This window comes from Topomyia yanbarensis, chromosome 2, assembly GCF_030247195.1.
Source record: "Topomyia yanbarensis strain Yona2022 chromosome 2, ASM3024719v1, whole genome shotgun sequence".
NCBI classification, from domain to species: Eukaryota; Metazoa; Arthropoda; class Insecta; order Diptera; family Culicidae; genus Topomyia; species Topomyia yanbarensis.
The window spans coordinates 409,796,999-409,814,013 of NC_080671.1; the positions used below are offsets into that span (position 1 = coordinate 409,796,999).

Below are 17,015 nucleotides of genomic sequence, written 5' to 3' on the forward strand. Positions count from 1 at the left end.
CTAATCGCTTATGTATATCAACAAATTTATTTAAAAAAGGCCATGCTCAAATATGTAAAGAAAACTGGTTTTTGTTGATTGCTGTTTTAAGGTAGGGAATAAAAATACTCATTTTACTATTTTATGTTCTTGTGATCGGGATTCAAGAACATTGCTTTACCAGTGCCTCCGCATTCTTTTTTTATTATTAATTATTATTTTGCAATATACTTTTTAACATTCTTTTATATTCATCGTATATTCTTATACCTCGCCTTTGAAAGTTCCCTAACAGGGAGTCACTTTTAGTTGGCCAGTCCACATTTGATAATAAAACTGTGTTAGCGCTTCCATGGCAATTCTATAAATGTATTAAGCACCCCATCCCCCTTCATCTTTTATTGTTCTACAAATTGTGAAATTGTACTATATTTATATGAAATGTTCGAAATCTTCACCCCTTTTCTTACCCATATTAATAAGTATAGTGAGAATAATAACATTCAATTCTCACCCAAATATTGGTTGCTTAAGAATTTGGATTTAAATTAATGGATTTTATATTCAAAAAACTAGGTAACTAGCTGCTCAAAGTGATCAATAGCGATTAACACTATTTGTAAAAATATTCTGAAAAATATACACATTAATTCTTCTAATAATGCATACATGGAAATATTAGAGGTCACGGTACTCAGTCTACTTCCCGCCCGAGCCCGCGCGAACGACCATAAACAGTCACTTCAGTCTAGTGCGAATTGTCTAAAAAACAAAGGAAGCCATGTCTTTTATACTTGCTGTGGTGATCCACCCAAATGTTTGGATCACCGGGAGCCCTTCCTTTTGCTTTGCTTTTGCTCTTCCTGTTTTATATCAAGTATTCGCTAGGTGCACTATTAAGTAAAGGTAAAAATGGATCTCTGGCTTAAGAAAGTCGCCATTATCCAGTTCCATCACGTCAACCACACAGTTTGATAACGTTTAACCAGGTTAAAAGATTTGATTATCGTAAAAAACTAAAACACGTTGTTGAACAACCTGCAATCAAGATCTCGGTGCATTTGGGCGATGGTAAAATTGAAATACGATTACATAATCTTGCACCGTATACTTGCGATATCGGGATTGAAAAATTCATATCCTAACACAGAAAAATGAATTCCGTCACGGAAAATATACGAGTTTATTATTTTCCAGGAATTCTAAGCTTGTTATGCGAATGCGGTTGGACAAATCTATTCCTTCCTACACGCAAAAAAATCGTTTATAAATTCATGAACCAAAAATCACGATTTCGTTAGCTGAGTAATTTACAAAAACGGCTACCAAGTTCATGAAATTATTAGTAAAACTGGTATTCATGAAATTATTTGTGTTTGGTTGGGTTACAGTCGTTGTTCCCTGGACATGTTTAATTTTTGTTATGAATCTTGTTCATAATTCGGGAATACACTGGTTTGTATGAAGTAAATCAACTAAAAGAACCGACATTCAAATAATGTTCATAATTTCAGTAGTTTCATCGCGAATTTTCGTAATTTCTCAAAACCTTACCGTGATATTTTAGTCGTAAGTTTACTATCGGATTTTCCGGCAGAGTAGTGCGATTAATGGTCATGATTTCAGGACCCTGGTCACGATTTTCGATGTTTTTTGTTCACAAGTAGTGTGATTTATGTTCGTGATTTCAGGATCTTAATCCCGACTTTTGTAATTTATGTTCACGTTATCTTGTCATTTTGTTCTGGATAGCCATAGTAGGCGTTGGCTGAAATTGACGCATTTTTTCGTGGTACTGAAAAATGAGTCTTTTTGAATTTTCATTATATGCGTCAAAGTGGAGGAATTACAAATTCATGTGGAATGTTCATACTTTACAACTCAATAGCATGCAATGAACATTCAATGGATAAATAGGTCGTATTCACGTGGAATTTGTTTGAATTTAATTGGAAACACCACATTAAATGGTTTTTAACCCTTTCATGCCCAACTTTTTTCTAGTGCATGCAGGGTTTCAAAACTATCTTTCCTAGAAAACGGTGGGGTCGAGAAACACGGAAAGTCTTTTTTCATGAAGATAGGTTCTTCCCTCGCAGTGCTAGAAGCTGCACAAGTTTTACCTTCCAATGCTTAATAAAATTTTCCTAGAATTTTTACAATAGTCCAATTACGTGGAAAATGTAGCCGAAGTCTAAATCAATAGGTTATGCCAGTTTTCAATAATGTTGAAAAATAACAAAGATATAACAAACTTTCATATTACGTCGTCAACCTTAACTATTCCTGGCAGCACTGCTCCATCGAAATCTAATCAGACTAATTGTAATAACTTCAGTTTTAGAGCTAATACTTGTAACTGTTAGTGCTCAAATGAAAGGTAATAGTCACATTTATTAGCCTTACTTGTTTATGGGAGCAATTCTTGCCTAAACCAAAAGTTATAGCTGCTTAAACACGTTGTTGTCCACAAACAACATGGGCATGAATGGGTTAATGGATTTTCATGTGATATTCAAAGGGAAATCATTTCTTTTTCTTTTTAACATGAGAACGCACATGAAAGTGAAGTTTAATTGCATATGGTTTTATCGTATCGATTATTTTCAGTGTAGTTATTTTCTCTTATGCAATAAAAATTGGACTAAACCGTTTTGCGCGTTAAGGGCACAAGACCTAATTTTAATTAAGTTCTGTATTTTTTGTGTTTCGAATTCATCTCGTCAGTAACTAGCACCATCTGGGTGTCTAGTTAGACGATGTATCTGAACTAGTACCCAAATTAGCACTAGTTAGACACAAAAAATTCCAAACAGTTCACACGACATATGTGAACGCCTAAAGCCACATGTCCCGAGTGATGTCCCGGGAAGCAAATATAGCTCTGGTTTGCTGACGAGAAAGCGAAGACGAACTCTTGTCTTTTGGTTCAAGAAACCAAACGCCTGGTATTATGCAATAAAAATTGGACTAAACCGTTTTGCGCGTTAAGGGCACAAGACCTAATTTTAATTAAGTTCTGTATTTTTTGTGTTTCGAATTCATCTCGTCAGTAACTAGCACCATCTGGGTGTCTAGTTAGACGATGTATCTGAACTAGTACCCAAATTAGCACTAGTTAGACACAAAAAATTACAAACAGTTCGCACGACATATGTGAACGCCTAAAGCCACATGTCCTGAGTGATGTCCCGGGAAGCAAATATAGCTCTGGTTTGCTGACGAGAAAGCGAAGACGAACTCTTGTCTTTTGGTTCAAGAAACCAAACGCCTGGTATTATGCAATAAAAATTGGACTAAACCGTTTTGCGCGTTAAGGGCACAAGACCTAATTTTAATTAAGTTCTGTATTTTTTGTGTTTCGAATTCATCTCGTCAGTAACTAGCACCATCTGGGTGTCTAGTTAGACGATGTATCTGAACTAGTACCCAAATTAGCACTAGTTAGACACAAAAAATTCCAAACAGTTCACACGACATATGTGAACGCCTAAAGCCACATGTCCCGAGTGATGTCCCGGGAAGCAAATATAGCTCTGGTTTGCTGACGAGAAAGCGAAGACGAACTCTTGTCTTTTGGTTCAAGAAACCAAACGCCTGGTATTATGCAATAAAAATTGGACTAAACCGTTTTGCGCGTTAAGGGCACAAGACCTAATTTTAATTAAGTTCTGTATTTTTTGTGTTTCGAATTCATCTCGTCAGTAACTAGCACCATCTGGGTGTCTAGTTAGACGATGTATCTGAACTAGTACCCAAATTAGCACTAGTTAGACACAAAAAATTCCAAACAGTTCACACGACATATGTGAACGCCTAAAGCCACATGTCCCGAGTGATGTCCCGGGAAGCAAATATAGCTCTGGTTTGCTGACGAGAAAGCGAAGACGAACTCTTGTCTTTTGGTTCAAGAAACCAAACGCCTGGTATTATGCAATAAAAATTGGACTAAACCGTTTTGCGCGTTAAGGGCACAAGACCTAATTTTAATTAAGTTCTGTATTTTTTGTGTTTCGAATTCATCTCGTCAGTAACTAGCACCATGTCGTGTGAACTGTTTGGAATTTTTTGTGTCTAACTAGTGCTAATTTGGGTACTAGTTCAGATACATCGTCTAACTAGACACCCAGATGGTGCTAGTTACTGACGAGATGAATTCGAAACACAAAAAATACAGAACTTAATTAAAATTAGGTCTTGTGCCCTTAACGCGCAAAACGGTTTAGTCCAATTTTTATTGCATAATACCAGGCGTTTGGTTTCTTGAACCAAAAGACAAGAGTTCGTCTTCGCTTTCTCGTCAGCAAACCAGAGCTATATTTGCTTCCCGGGACATCACTCGGGACATGTGGCTTTAGGCGTTCACATATGTCGTGTGAACTGTTTGGAATTTTTTGTGTCTAACTAGTGCTAATTTGGGTACTAGTTCAGATACATCATCTAACTAGACACCCAGATGGTGCTAGTTACTGACGAGATGAATTCGAAACACAAAAAATACAGAACTTAATTAAAATTAGGTCTTGTGCCCTTAACGCGCAAAACGGTTTAGTCCAATTTTTATTGCATAATACCAGGCGTTTGGTTTCTTGAACCAAAAGACAAGAGTTCGTCTTCGCTTTCTCGTCAGCAAACCAGAGCTATATTTGCTTCCCGGGACATCACTCGGGACATGTGGCTTTAGGCGTTCACATATGTCGTGTGAACTGTTTGGAATTTTTTGTGTCTAACTAGTGCTAATTTGGGTACTAGTTCAGATACATCGTCTAACTAGACACCCAGATGGTGCTAGTTACTGACGAGATGAATTCGAAACACAAAAAATACAGAACTTAATTAAATATTTTCTCTTATTTTTCTATATTTGCAATGTGAGTTTTAGGGTTGTCATCGTTACTAGAAAACTTTCCAGTTGCCTAGGAAACAATGTTGTTTGTTGCCTCAAAACAAGCGCAGAGGAAAATTTTTAATCGTGGTACACTACAACCATTCTGTTTATGGAAACTTTAAGGTATATACTTGCTTAATCAGACAACCAGAACCGTCCGAACTACAATAGACGCCTTCATTCAGCGGGGGGAGCGAAGCCATACAGACGTTGCGACGTACGTTAGTGAACTGCACGAGTCCACAGCCAACAATGGCATCACCAAGGAGCTTTTATTCTCAGGTGATACGATCCTCGAAATCGCCGATCAGCCATGTTGGTTCTAGAAACGAAAGCAAGCAACATTGTTTACTACATCCCCATGCATGTTTGCTTAGATTTCAGTATGTAAACAAAGTTGTTCGCCGTCATTTTTCTACTCCGCAGCTTGTTGCACGCTTACCTCACTCCTTACCTAGTTACTGCCAAAGACAAATCACCTTATAACTCTAAGCTCCTTGGGCATCACACCGTTCGGAACGAAAGTTTCAACTAGGATCCGCACACCTTTTTGAGGTGCAACTACTACTACTACTACTACTACTGTTCCTTTTCTCATAGTTCTTCATATGATCGGTACATGAACCTGCAGCGCCATGATGCAAGGTGTGTCAAGATGCTTGCACATGTGATTTTATGACCATGTGTGTATGCTTGTCACTGTGATAGTAAGAGTTGTTCGGTATGGGCTCGGGTTGTGGCGACTGATCGTTTTTGATTTGTTTGTGGTATCGTTTTTAGTCCTGAGATCTTTATCAAAAGCAGGTTGATGGAATTGAGTGTGGTGAAGCAATAAATTGTCTCCCAAGTTTTTAAGCTTCTTAGTTGTCCATCTCAAATATGCCAGTATTCATGTATTCAAATATTTGAATATTCAGGAATTCCGCGCAGACACACGCACTAAACCAGAAAATCAGTGAAATTGTGTTTTTATGGAAGCGTTTTCGTGGGATTTTAATTTTTTTTCTGTTCTCGGAGTAGTTTGGGTTTTTTTTTTGTATTTATGTTTAATACTAATTAGCCGATTTCAGAGAACGAGTAAAGACGCTATAACCTAGGCTCATCAGCCAGGACAGGGTGAACAACCTCTGCCCCATCCCAGGAACTTAGGACTAAAGGAGTGACATTAACCATCTTAGCCAAGTCACTCACAACGATTTATCAAATTCCCATCAAATTGAAACGGTTGCTACGGTTGTCCACGTTTCTTCCTTATTCAAGGTTCAAAATAATTCGTTGTTTAAATTATTCATTTAATGAATAATTTGATTGCCGTATGATTTCTAATCATCTTTATTTTGTACGCTGCACAGATGGCCTGGCCGCTTTAATGTTTGTGGTACATACCATATGTACCACAAATTATTAATATTGACAAGAAAAATTGTAGGCGAATATTTGCAATTTTCCAGGATCTCTACATGTATTGGCTGTGTATGTGTAGACTAGACTAGATTAGACGTCATCGTGACATTTTGTTCGGGAGCTCACTTTCGAATTTGACACGTAGAATAAGCTGACTCATGTTCATGTTAAATTACTATCGGATTTTTACTGAGAGTAACGTGACAATATGAACATGATCATAACAGTGTAAATGATTCGCGGTATCTTGTTTTGTGAACTATATAACGAACACGATTTGTAGCTTGGTAACGCCACGGCGGAAACCGTGATGCTCAGCGCTCTTTTCGTTTCCTGTCCGGACATTTTGTTTTGTTAGAGGAAACTTTGCCACTGCGACCACCATTCAGGTAATCTTTTGTGGCTGTCCCTGTTTGCTCTACATGTTACAAATTACCCGAATCCAATGTAGTTGGAAGCTAGTTGTTTGTTTGTCCACATGTGTCGTCCCAACCGGGTTGTACATTATTAATGTAGCTAAGGATCCGTTTGGGACAGGTATGCCATACCTCGTGAGGCGTCATAAGATGCCTTCCCAAGTATCGCTCCCATCGAAGAAATAGTACTGCAGTACTAGTAGTACTCGTAGTTACAGAATCGACAATTGTCATCTTGATGTTTGCCATTTTTTCAGATGATACTTAGCAGGAAAATGTCCCGTAAATAAACCTATGAACATGCGTAAATCTTTTGGTTTTAGATCCATTAGTTTTTTGGCTTTCGTTGTATCTGGACGTATGAATTTCTTAGCTTGTCGAGCGCCTTCTACGTTTAGTAGTTGGTCTCTTGCCCAAGCCGAAAATTCTAGTTTGATGGCACATACATGGATATACCTAGAAATGACGGTGGGCAGCTATTTTCGTCCGCGTCCCTTATCACCTCTTTTGTAAGGTGATTCATCAACAGTGCTATCTTTGAAAATGAACTACCTTGGTTATTCAACTAATTTTTCCGATCTTATTTTATTGCAAATTATTCATTATATTCAGAATTGCACATAGTGTGTCGTATGTAATTTTAAATGTTTATGGGAGTGTCACTGCGTCAGGGCCTTCCGTTAAGTAAGTACCACATCAACACTTCCTTTCTCATATCCCAAGCTACGGTAAAGATGCAATAGGCCAAGCAATGGTGGTTCTCAGGCGAAATTCTCGCTTGGACTGGATCAATTGTTATTGCCAAACAATGCTCCTCAAGTAGTCTGGCTGGAAATGAGAGTCATCAGTCTGCAATCTACGCAGTATACCGTGCTTACGCAACGCAACGCAACATACATGGATATACCTAGAAATGGTTCTGGTTCAACAAACATGTTTGATGAACCACACCTAGGTAATTCGTCGGTCACTTCGTTACCATCAATTCCTGGGTGGCCAGGTACCCAGAATATCATTACTTTATTCCGAGTTGCCAGTTGTTGTAAAGATGTGATGCACTCCCAAATCAGTTTGGACTCAAGTTTTGGACAACCTTAATGACAACAGAGCTGCTTGGCTGTCCGAGAAGATTGCGATTTTTTCATGTCTGTAGTTTCGTTTCCTACAAAAAAACTGTCCGGACATTGAACCTTATCAATGTCATGTCGCGAACTAGTTCACAATTCCATGTATATTTTATGATTTTGTGAACTACTTCACGAGCACGAATGGTCAGTCGGGAATATTATACTAGGAATTATGAACAATATTTTGTGATTTTGTAAACTATTTCGCAGGCACCCATTGTTAGGCGTGATTATTATAAATCGTCACGCTTCCATGAATAAGGTTTCATGATTTTGTGATATATTTCACAAGCACGAGTGGTGTGTTGTAACTAATATGATTTTATGATCAATTCTACGAGCACGAATGATCGCTTGTGACTAATTCCATTGGAATTACGAAGTAGTTCACGTATACATGAATATTTTCCGATTTTGTGAACTATTTTACGAACACGGATGGTCAGTAGTGACTATCATACTACGAATCATGAACCAATTCACCAATACATGAAAAATATTTCATGATTTTGTGAACCATTTCACGAGCATGGATACTGAATCGTGACTAATATACTATGAACTATGAATAATGTTACGAGAAAATAGGTTTTGATTTTGTGAACTAGTTCAAAAACACGAAAACCAGATCATGTTCAAGATGTAATAATCAATTCAAGGAGCATAGCTTGATTTTCAATACTGTTCCTAAATCTATGAGAAAAAATCACAAGTCAACCTTTGGTTTTATTAATCGATTTAGTAACGCCATGGCGGAACCCGTGGCTGAAGACATAGCACTTTATTCACGATTTAGGGAACAATTTTTTTTTCGTGTTGCTAACCGTATAATACAAAACGCATGGAGCTACCATTACACAGTGTATGCTTTGTACATACAGAGGACTACCCAAGTAACCATAAGCATTAAGCCATTACACTATATTGACTATACATTTGCATTGTTGCGTTGAAACTCCATTACAGCATTAACAATGCAATAAAGCTCTATATTAGCATCAAAAATGCATAAATGCACAGCCGAAATATAGCACTATCCCTCGATCTATATGCGCATATAAAGCTGATATAACGCGTACATACTTCAAGGATCTTTAAAGCATGTAAGCTTTACATGTGCATTTTGTGCCATTATAGAGCAAATAAAAAGCCGATATAATGCTATTGTAATGCTGTGGGTTAATTCGTTATACAACTCTTCTTGAAGATTATATTCGGCATATTTCATTTCAATCGAACATATGCATTTTTCATTTTTAAATATAGTGAATATATAAAAGATACACGGTTCCGTCAAGCTAACACAATAAACCTTGTCAAATAAGTAAATCGATTGAATAACGTATATCGGAATGTTATGCTATCCTGTTTCAGCAGATTCGCATTTAGGAGTTGCCACAAAAAAAATTTTACGTTGTAGACATTTGTTATGGAGCGCTTCGGAAGAAATTATATTTTACTTCTATTTCGTCGAATGTCGCATTGGATATCAACGCGTGAAGGGTATTAGCTAGTAATCAATAAAAACATTGTATATGTGAACATTGAATCTTACGCAAGTAATTAGTCGCTTTTGAATGGTTAGTGGCATCTTTCGAAAGCTACTTCCTTTTTTCAGCTTCAAGGAAAAATATAATTGCTTTAGTTGTGACTAACGATTACAATACAGGAACCCTCTTTCAAACTTTTGAGCGTTACTAGCTTTCATTATACTATATAAAACATTCTAACTTTTCCAAATTAAAAATCTCTATTGAGCGCTGAAATTTTAAATACAGAATCATTGCAGATTTGTCCCTAATAGCCTTCGAAGCCAGACCTTTGAAGGTGACGAACAAAGCATCTATTCGGGAGACTACATCAAGGCCGGTTTAGTGAGAAAACAATTTTTAGGAGCTGCGGTAAGCTGGTGGATTATTGATTCTGTTGAATATCATTCCGTCACGACGCTTCAGCGATATCCTACACAGCAAAAAACTGAATTTTATTGTTGACGTGATTTCAAACTTGACACAATTTAACAAACCGTAATTCACGAAATGATTTTTCATTTCATTTTTTTAACATTTCGTCATAAATACGATTTAACGGTCAAATCACTTTTAGTTCAAATAAATAGCGAAGCGTTGGGACTCATGTTGCAACCTCTGCCCAACAATTCATTATTTTTCCTTTTCTTGACAGTAATCTTTCTCATCTAACAATTTTCTCCATATTGAATTTCCTTATATCTATCATAACCATTAGAGTCTTCAGCTGACCTATATATTAATAACATTATACCGACAAAATCAAAACAAATTACTGTACCTTTGAACTGACAGACTAATCTTTCGAAATTCCTTCTCCTTGGTATTCCTCCTTATTCGAGGCCAGCACACCTCGTACCACGCTGCCAGTCAATCAGTCGGTAGAACGACGCTTCCTTCAGGGTCTCCTAGCCCGAATAATTAGATTAGTTCGTCAGCTTCACTTCAACCAGTTTCACTATTACACTTTTATCAACGAAATTATGCACGTATGGATTAATACCCCTATGTTTCACGTCAAAGTGAAAAATCAGCCCGGATATCACTATTTCCTCTCACACACCTAGAAACGGAGACGTCGGTACGGAGCCGGAAACACAACGAACCTTGACAGATAGCTTGATTCCGTTTCAATGATCCTTTGGTGCCGTCTGCAGACCAGACCAGACTGTTTCCACTCATGCAGTGACGGGCCAAAACAAACGGGTATTCAATACACACGGACACACCTCAACAAACCGAGGAGGTCCTGTCGCATCGAACACACACACTGTCTCGCAGGCAGGTTTCTACTCGCAACGAGGAAAACACTCCCGCCTGCACACACTTATAGCCTGCTGAGAGTTTACACAAATTTTCCGAGTGTGAATTTCCCACACCGACTGCACTGTTCAAACATATAGCTATCTGCAGCAGCTCTCACACTTCACTGTGCCGAGGACTGGGGTATATTTTTACCTTTGGTCAATTTACACGGGCTCGGCCTTTCTAGCCAGCAAACTGGATAGTCAATTGCACTCTACATCACAACCTTGATACCGTACAGTTTGCCCCCAGATCGATATTACGACTAGTGATCCGTACGTTTTAGCAAAATATTATGTTAATTAGACAACAACTAACTAGCAATTTATGAGTTTCGAGAACACCTTTCGACTATCCGTCTTCCTATTTCCTAGCCTGATACACTCAACATGCTACTACTGCTGGATAGGTAACCGGAAGTGGGTGGTGCGAGGCTCTCAGCGCACTGACAACCAGGAATGTCACGTCTCGTTACGATCAAAGCTGCGAACCGACTGATACCAACAAACGGATCGCAAAACACTCTCGGTGATACGATACAATTTATACACCACGGCTATGCTCAGCCTGCCAGACAGACCGTCTGGATCCGATACGCAAACAGAGAATGTTTCGTGAGTTCTGACGGAGTCTGCCGTAGCCGCGTGAGTTCTATGTGTACTGGCAGTGGCAACAGCTAACCATAATCGCGCATTTGTTGGTGGGTCACGCGCGATATGAGAACCGCAATGTTCTGCTACCAGCCAGCGGGAACAAATTTTGTTCTCGTCGTTTCCGATGGTGACGTTATTTTAAGTTTCGACAATGCAGTTCCTGATTTATGGTACAATGGTCGGTCCGGTATGTTATTGATTTCGCCGTTCTAGAATCCGTTTTACTGGGTTTGTATTTCGTGAAATAGCACAAATCATAAAATTATTTCAAATTAATTATATTTGATATGGTATAAATCTCGTTACGCGTCGAAACACAAATACAAACGAACTATTGAATATCGTCCTTACTCACTTTTCGCATTATACAGTGGGCAGTTATAATTCTCTCCGCGACTGTAGTTTCTCCGGCATAATTCACTAACTGCCAGTATAGTTATTTATCCCCGGACAGTAACTCTTTTAGCACATGTTTTGCTATAGTCATTAAATTTGTACTTGCTGCAGCTGCGCAGAATATCTACCAGCTGTTGTTCGTGGCACTCATTCTCACTCTACAACGAGAAACATCTCTCGATAGCAACACAAGCAATCTTTTTTCGCTCAAAAGTCTCTAATCCACCAGGGGGTCACATTTATTTTGTTGTTGGGAGTCACAGATTTGCGTGCTGCTGACTGCTTCTACCATTATATGCCTGCTGTTATTGTACGCGCGATAAATTCCCATTGTTACTTGAAGGCGTTTGTACAGCACTCTATATACTAGCTGCTGAGCACCGCTACTCGTACTCTGTGTATAAAGATATGAAACATAAAGGTCGTACAAACTAAACAACCGACAAAATCACTGCTGCCCCCACAAAGATCGACGTTCTCGCAGTTGTGCCTATGCTACATGCGTGCTGATAAATCGAAAAATATGTAGAACGCAGCTGTGATTTTGAATGACTGTGGGCTGCTGATGTTTTGCCTATTGAGCAAATCAAACGAAATTTTACAGAAAACCGACAAATTGAGTGTGGAGAAGGAGATTACTGTCTATCCTCAGTTGGCACGACGTCGCGAGAGTTGCAAACGTTGAAGTGCCATTAATGGTGCTGGATACGTGGTTACTGTCGTTGTGAAATGAACTGTTAGTGTTACAACCGTTGTTACGGAGACGGTGTATACCTTTGCATCCCTACGGTTGTCATGGAAAGGAGTTTGTTTAGTGGAATAGTAGGAGTAATAAAACAATCTATGTAACGCACAGAAATGTTATGATATGTTAATTGTTCTGGGCAGTCAGCTACCGAAAAAGATTGATTGATTAATCGTTTGTTGTAGAGAATCTTTCTGTAGAACATGCAATTCAATTTCTCGTTTATGAAATATGTAAATTTTCCTTTTGTGAAATGTGCAACTTGAACTCTAGGCAGCCGATTATGGAAGTGTTCTAGTGTTTAATTGATACGACAAAACCTAGAATAATCGAATGGAATGTGACACGAATCTCTTTGTCTTTTTTGTGACATATATCGTAACCAGAGTCGGTTTTCTAAACAATTGAACAACTTTAACCTTTCCCATTTTCTTTTGCGACCACACGTATAATAATTGATCGGGGATCCAGAACATACTTTTATATTAAATTTGGTTTAATGAAAACTTAGATATATCTCTACGCGCTTCTATCAATACTCGTTTTTATCGCCCTAGATTATATCACGGTTTCGTCTCGACTATAACGCTCTAAAAATCAGACAACGTGCACTACGTTTATACGCCCATAGGTCCAAAATTGTGCTAAGGTTTCAAGACAATTATTTTCCATGTGACTTACTTATATACGGTACAACGAACTTCCACCAGGCTCCGTTCAGTACCTCTATGATATGATGAATAGCTTCACTAAATCCTGCTTAAGTTTCAAAGTTTTGTCTCAATACGATAAAAGTTGGAACTAAAGATATTTTAGCAATTCAATTTATAATCAATTTTTCCTGAAAAAGCAACTCCATTTTGTTCCGTCTGTGTCAAACACCATGAGCATGGGGGTATAGAACATAGCATGAAAATATTTAACCTCACTTTTCTAACAGGTCGTTGCTTACATGAAATTAGAAAAGTTTTGATTCTTCTGCAGTACATGAAACTGGGTCCGAGTCGCATATAAAATTCTTACACCTTACAAACGAACTCGCCCTAACTGTCATTTTTTCCTTTGATTGCATCATCATGCAATGTTCTATTTCTATGTCCTAAATAAAACAAACTACTATGATATGAGTTCACTCACATCAGTTATGTTGAAGACAACGGACGGAAAAAGAATTCCCAACAAACATTAGAAGCTGAACTATAAGACAACGTGTTGCTTAAAAGCAGATTAAAGGTTATGTAGGCTGAATAAAACATTCGCTGAACTATTCAAACATTAACAGTTTATTCAGCCTATTTAAAATCCAGTATTCGCCAGTTCCAACTAGGCTGAACTATACTGCTAATAATGTAATAATGTAACAGCGACAATATTAAAGCTTTTATTCAACCATCTTAATTAGTCTGAATTACAAGTTGAATGAGGGATCATCCATAAATGACGTAGCATTATATGGGGGAGGGGGGAGTTTTGTATTTTGCGATGATGTGTGACGAAAGGGGGTAGGGGGTTATGTCATACTACGTAGCTTTTTTAAAGAGGAATTACTAACATCGTTCTTCATTTTTTTAATTTTTTTGCGGCGACAAGGGGGGGGGGGGAGGGAAAGTTACCGTCAAGCTACGTAAGTAGGGGTATTTAGAGGTTTGTGACGAAATGCTACGATGGGGGAAGAGGGTGTTAAAAATCACTCAAAAAATGCTACGTCATTTATGGATCGTCCCTAAATGATGCTGTTACCAATAGTATTACCTTTAATCATTAAGCTGCACTACGTGTCTTCAAAAGGTTGTTTCTACCTTTACATTTGCCGTTATACCCTAGGGCATTGCAAAAAACTTTTTTTTTTAATTCTCAAAGGCCTCTCATATTGTGACAGCAGGCATATAATGTAAGTAAGCTTAGATGCCAAATTTCAGATCATTTGGACAATTTTAGACCCCCGCCCACTTCGCTTGAATTTTTTGAAATTGGTACTATGGGAAAATATAGAGGAAAAATATACTAAATGTTATAATTTTTGAAGTAGCTATCAGAAAATTACAATTTATACCTCTTTTTAAAAGAAATGACCTAAGTCTTTGAAGGGAGATATTTTTCTTTCTAGAAAAATAGGGGAAAGTGGGGAACTGGGCCATTTTGACCCCAAAATCCCCTATTTTTCATAATTTTTCTGCTTTGTGATGCAAATCATACATATTTTGGAGTTTTTCTAATATGAACAAATCTCAGAAATCGAACGGAACCTTTTTGTCCCTTGTCCGAATACGGGAAGGTTATAGGCCTGTTTGTCATTCATATTAAATTTTATCATTTTCTTGTGCATATATCTCTATTATTCTTCAATCAATTTTCATGAAATATAGCTTGTTGAACGCGGAAAATTCTTATGAATACAACAAAAATGAATTCGTTAGCGATAAAATTCAGAATCATCAAATTTTTGGACATTAACTCTACAAATCACATTTTTTTCGTTAAATGTCCTAATACCTCAACTTCCCCTATTTTTCCAGGATGAAAACTTTGTCATGCGATCCTCAAGCGTATTTTACACTAAAAGTAGTAAATTTAATAAGAATTTTGTTGTTAAATGGAGTTAATATGTGTAATTTTATGATAAAAATGTGAAATCGAGACTATATATAAGATAATTTGATGTTTCTGAATTTTACTGATAACGATTCTATTTTTATTGTGTTCCTAAGGACTTTTCACGTTTAACAAGGTACATTTTATGAGAATTGATTGAAGAATAATAGAGATATATGCACGAGAAAATGATAAAATTTAATATTAATGACAAAAGGCCCTATAACCCCAACTTCCCGTATTCGGACAAAGGTCAAAAAGGTTCCGTTCGATTTTTGAGATTTGTTTACATTAAAAAAACTCCAAAATATGTATGATTTGCATAACGTAGGAGAAAAATTATTAAAGATAGAGAATTTTGAGGCCAAAATGACCCAGTACCCCACTTTCCCCTATTTGTCTAGAAACAGGAATGTCTTCCTTTACATACTAAGGTTATTTACTTTAAAAAGAGGTATAAATTTTCTGATTGCTACTTCAAAAGTTATAGCATTTAATATATTTTTCCTCCATATTTTCCCATATTACCAATTTTAAAAATTTCAAGCGAAGTGGGCGGGGGTCTAAAATTGTCCAAATGATGTGAAATTTGGCATCTGAGCTTACTTTGACATTTGTTACAATATGAGAGGGGGGGGCCTTTGAAAATTCAAAAAAAAATTATTTTTGCAATGCCCTATTATACCCCCCTTTCACTTTTAGCTGAATTACGTGTTTAACAAAGGTAATTGTACCTACTACAAAAATTGACAAGCGAGAAATCAATATATTTTCTAAGTATTTCGGTATATTCCAATTGAGATCTTTTGCATATATTACGGTGAATAAACGAAAGAAAATTTATTTTGTTTTTTTTAATATATGCGCTAAGTTTTCAGCACATGAAACCAACGATTTACAGTTTTTCAATGTACGAGCTTACCAAATCACACGCGCCCTTGTTTATGTAAATTTACCTTTTAATTCGAAACGGTCTGTCTGTGAAACATGAATATTCTTATATTGAACACAAGAGAAACTTTTTGTTCCAACGTTGCTGTAAATTGTTGACACCAGTATTTACCATGATTTTTTCTACCCATCGACTTGCAAACAAAGGTACAATAATTATTAACGCAGGCGAACTTAATTGATATAAATATATATACTTTTGAATTCGAACAGCGACTTCCCCTCACCAAAAAAATCACGATGGAAAGAAAATCATTTGATAGGGAGTGTTAAATAAATCGAGAAGATTGCCACCTTAGAATTATAAAAGGCTTCAATCCATCATTCAGTTACCATCACTTTCATATAACACCCATTTTTACTCATCTAAATGTTTTGTGACAACCAGAAGTCCTCACCTGGGATACAAAAACGTCTACAATCATCAGTTTTTGAAACTAGTAAATTGTCTAATTTAAAATTCCAGAATGTTCTAAAAATTATTCAAAAAAAAAAATTAAAATACAAAAATTATCGAAGGTTGGAATTGGAACCCAAGCCAACTAGGTTCACTCAAATCTATAAAAGGCTACTGTATCCTTTGTACAAACTCTATTCAGCAGCCAAGACGTTGTCGTTGTCGTCGCTGTTGTGCTATCTTATGACAAACGCCATTTTGGGGTAAACTGAGTTAGATATGCCACATTACTTGTCTAAAAAATCTCTACAAAGTGGCGTTTACCGAATTTTGATATTCTGCTTGGTTACTGAGATATAGCGAGAAACGTGCTGAGAAATTTTTAATTTTTTGCTTCAAATGACTGTGTCTGGGGATTCGCCCAAATTATCTTTATGTATGAGATGTTTTTATATGTAAAACTATCTGATAAACACAATGGTATAATCATTTTCGAAACAAAAATGCACGAACTGTGACAAAAATGCAATTTAAGTTTTAAACTGGAAATATAGCATATTTGGCAACACTGTAACCAAAAATAACTATTTTTTCTAGATTCCCTGACTCATTTCCTTCAAAATGCATCTCACC

General features: G+C 37.1%; 1 protein-coding gene across 2 annotated transcripts in view; it reads right to left on the reverse strand.

Moving 5' to 3' along the window:
- Positions 1-11,158, reverse strand: part of LOC131685058 (galactosylgalactosylxylosylprotein 3-beta-glucuronosyltransferase P) — a 162,228-nt gene extending 151,070 nt beyond the window's left edge. The window contains exons 1-2 of one of the 2 annotated variants that reach the window (XM_058968459.1): positions 10,967-11,158; positions 10,125-10,406 (exon numbers count right to left, since the gene is read on the reverse strand). The gene's annotated coding sequence lies outside the window, so the exon portion shown is untranslated. Of the gene's footprint in view, positions 1-10,124; positions 10,407-10,801 lie in introns of both variants that reach the window. The other variant, XM_058968458.1, reaches the window with a different exon arrangement.
- Between the last annotated feature and the right edge of the window lie 5,857 nt (positions 11,159-17,015).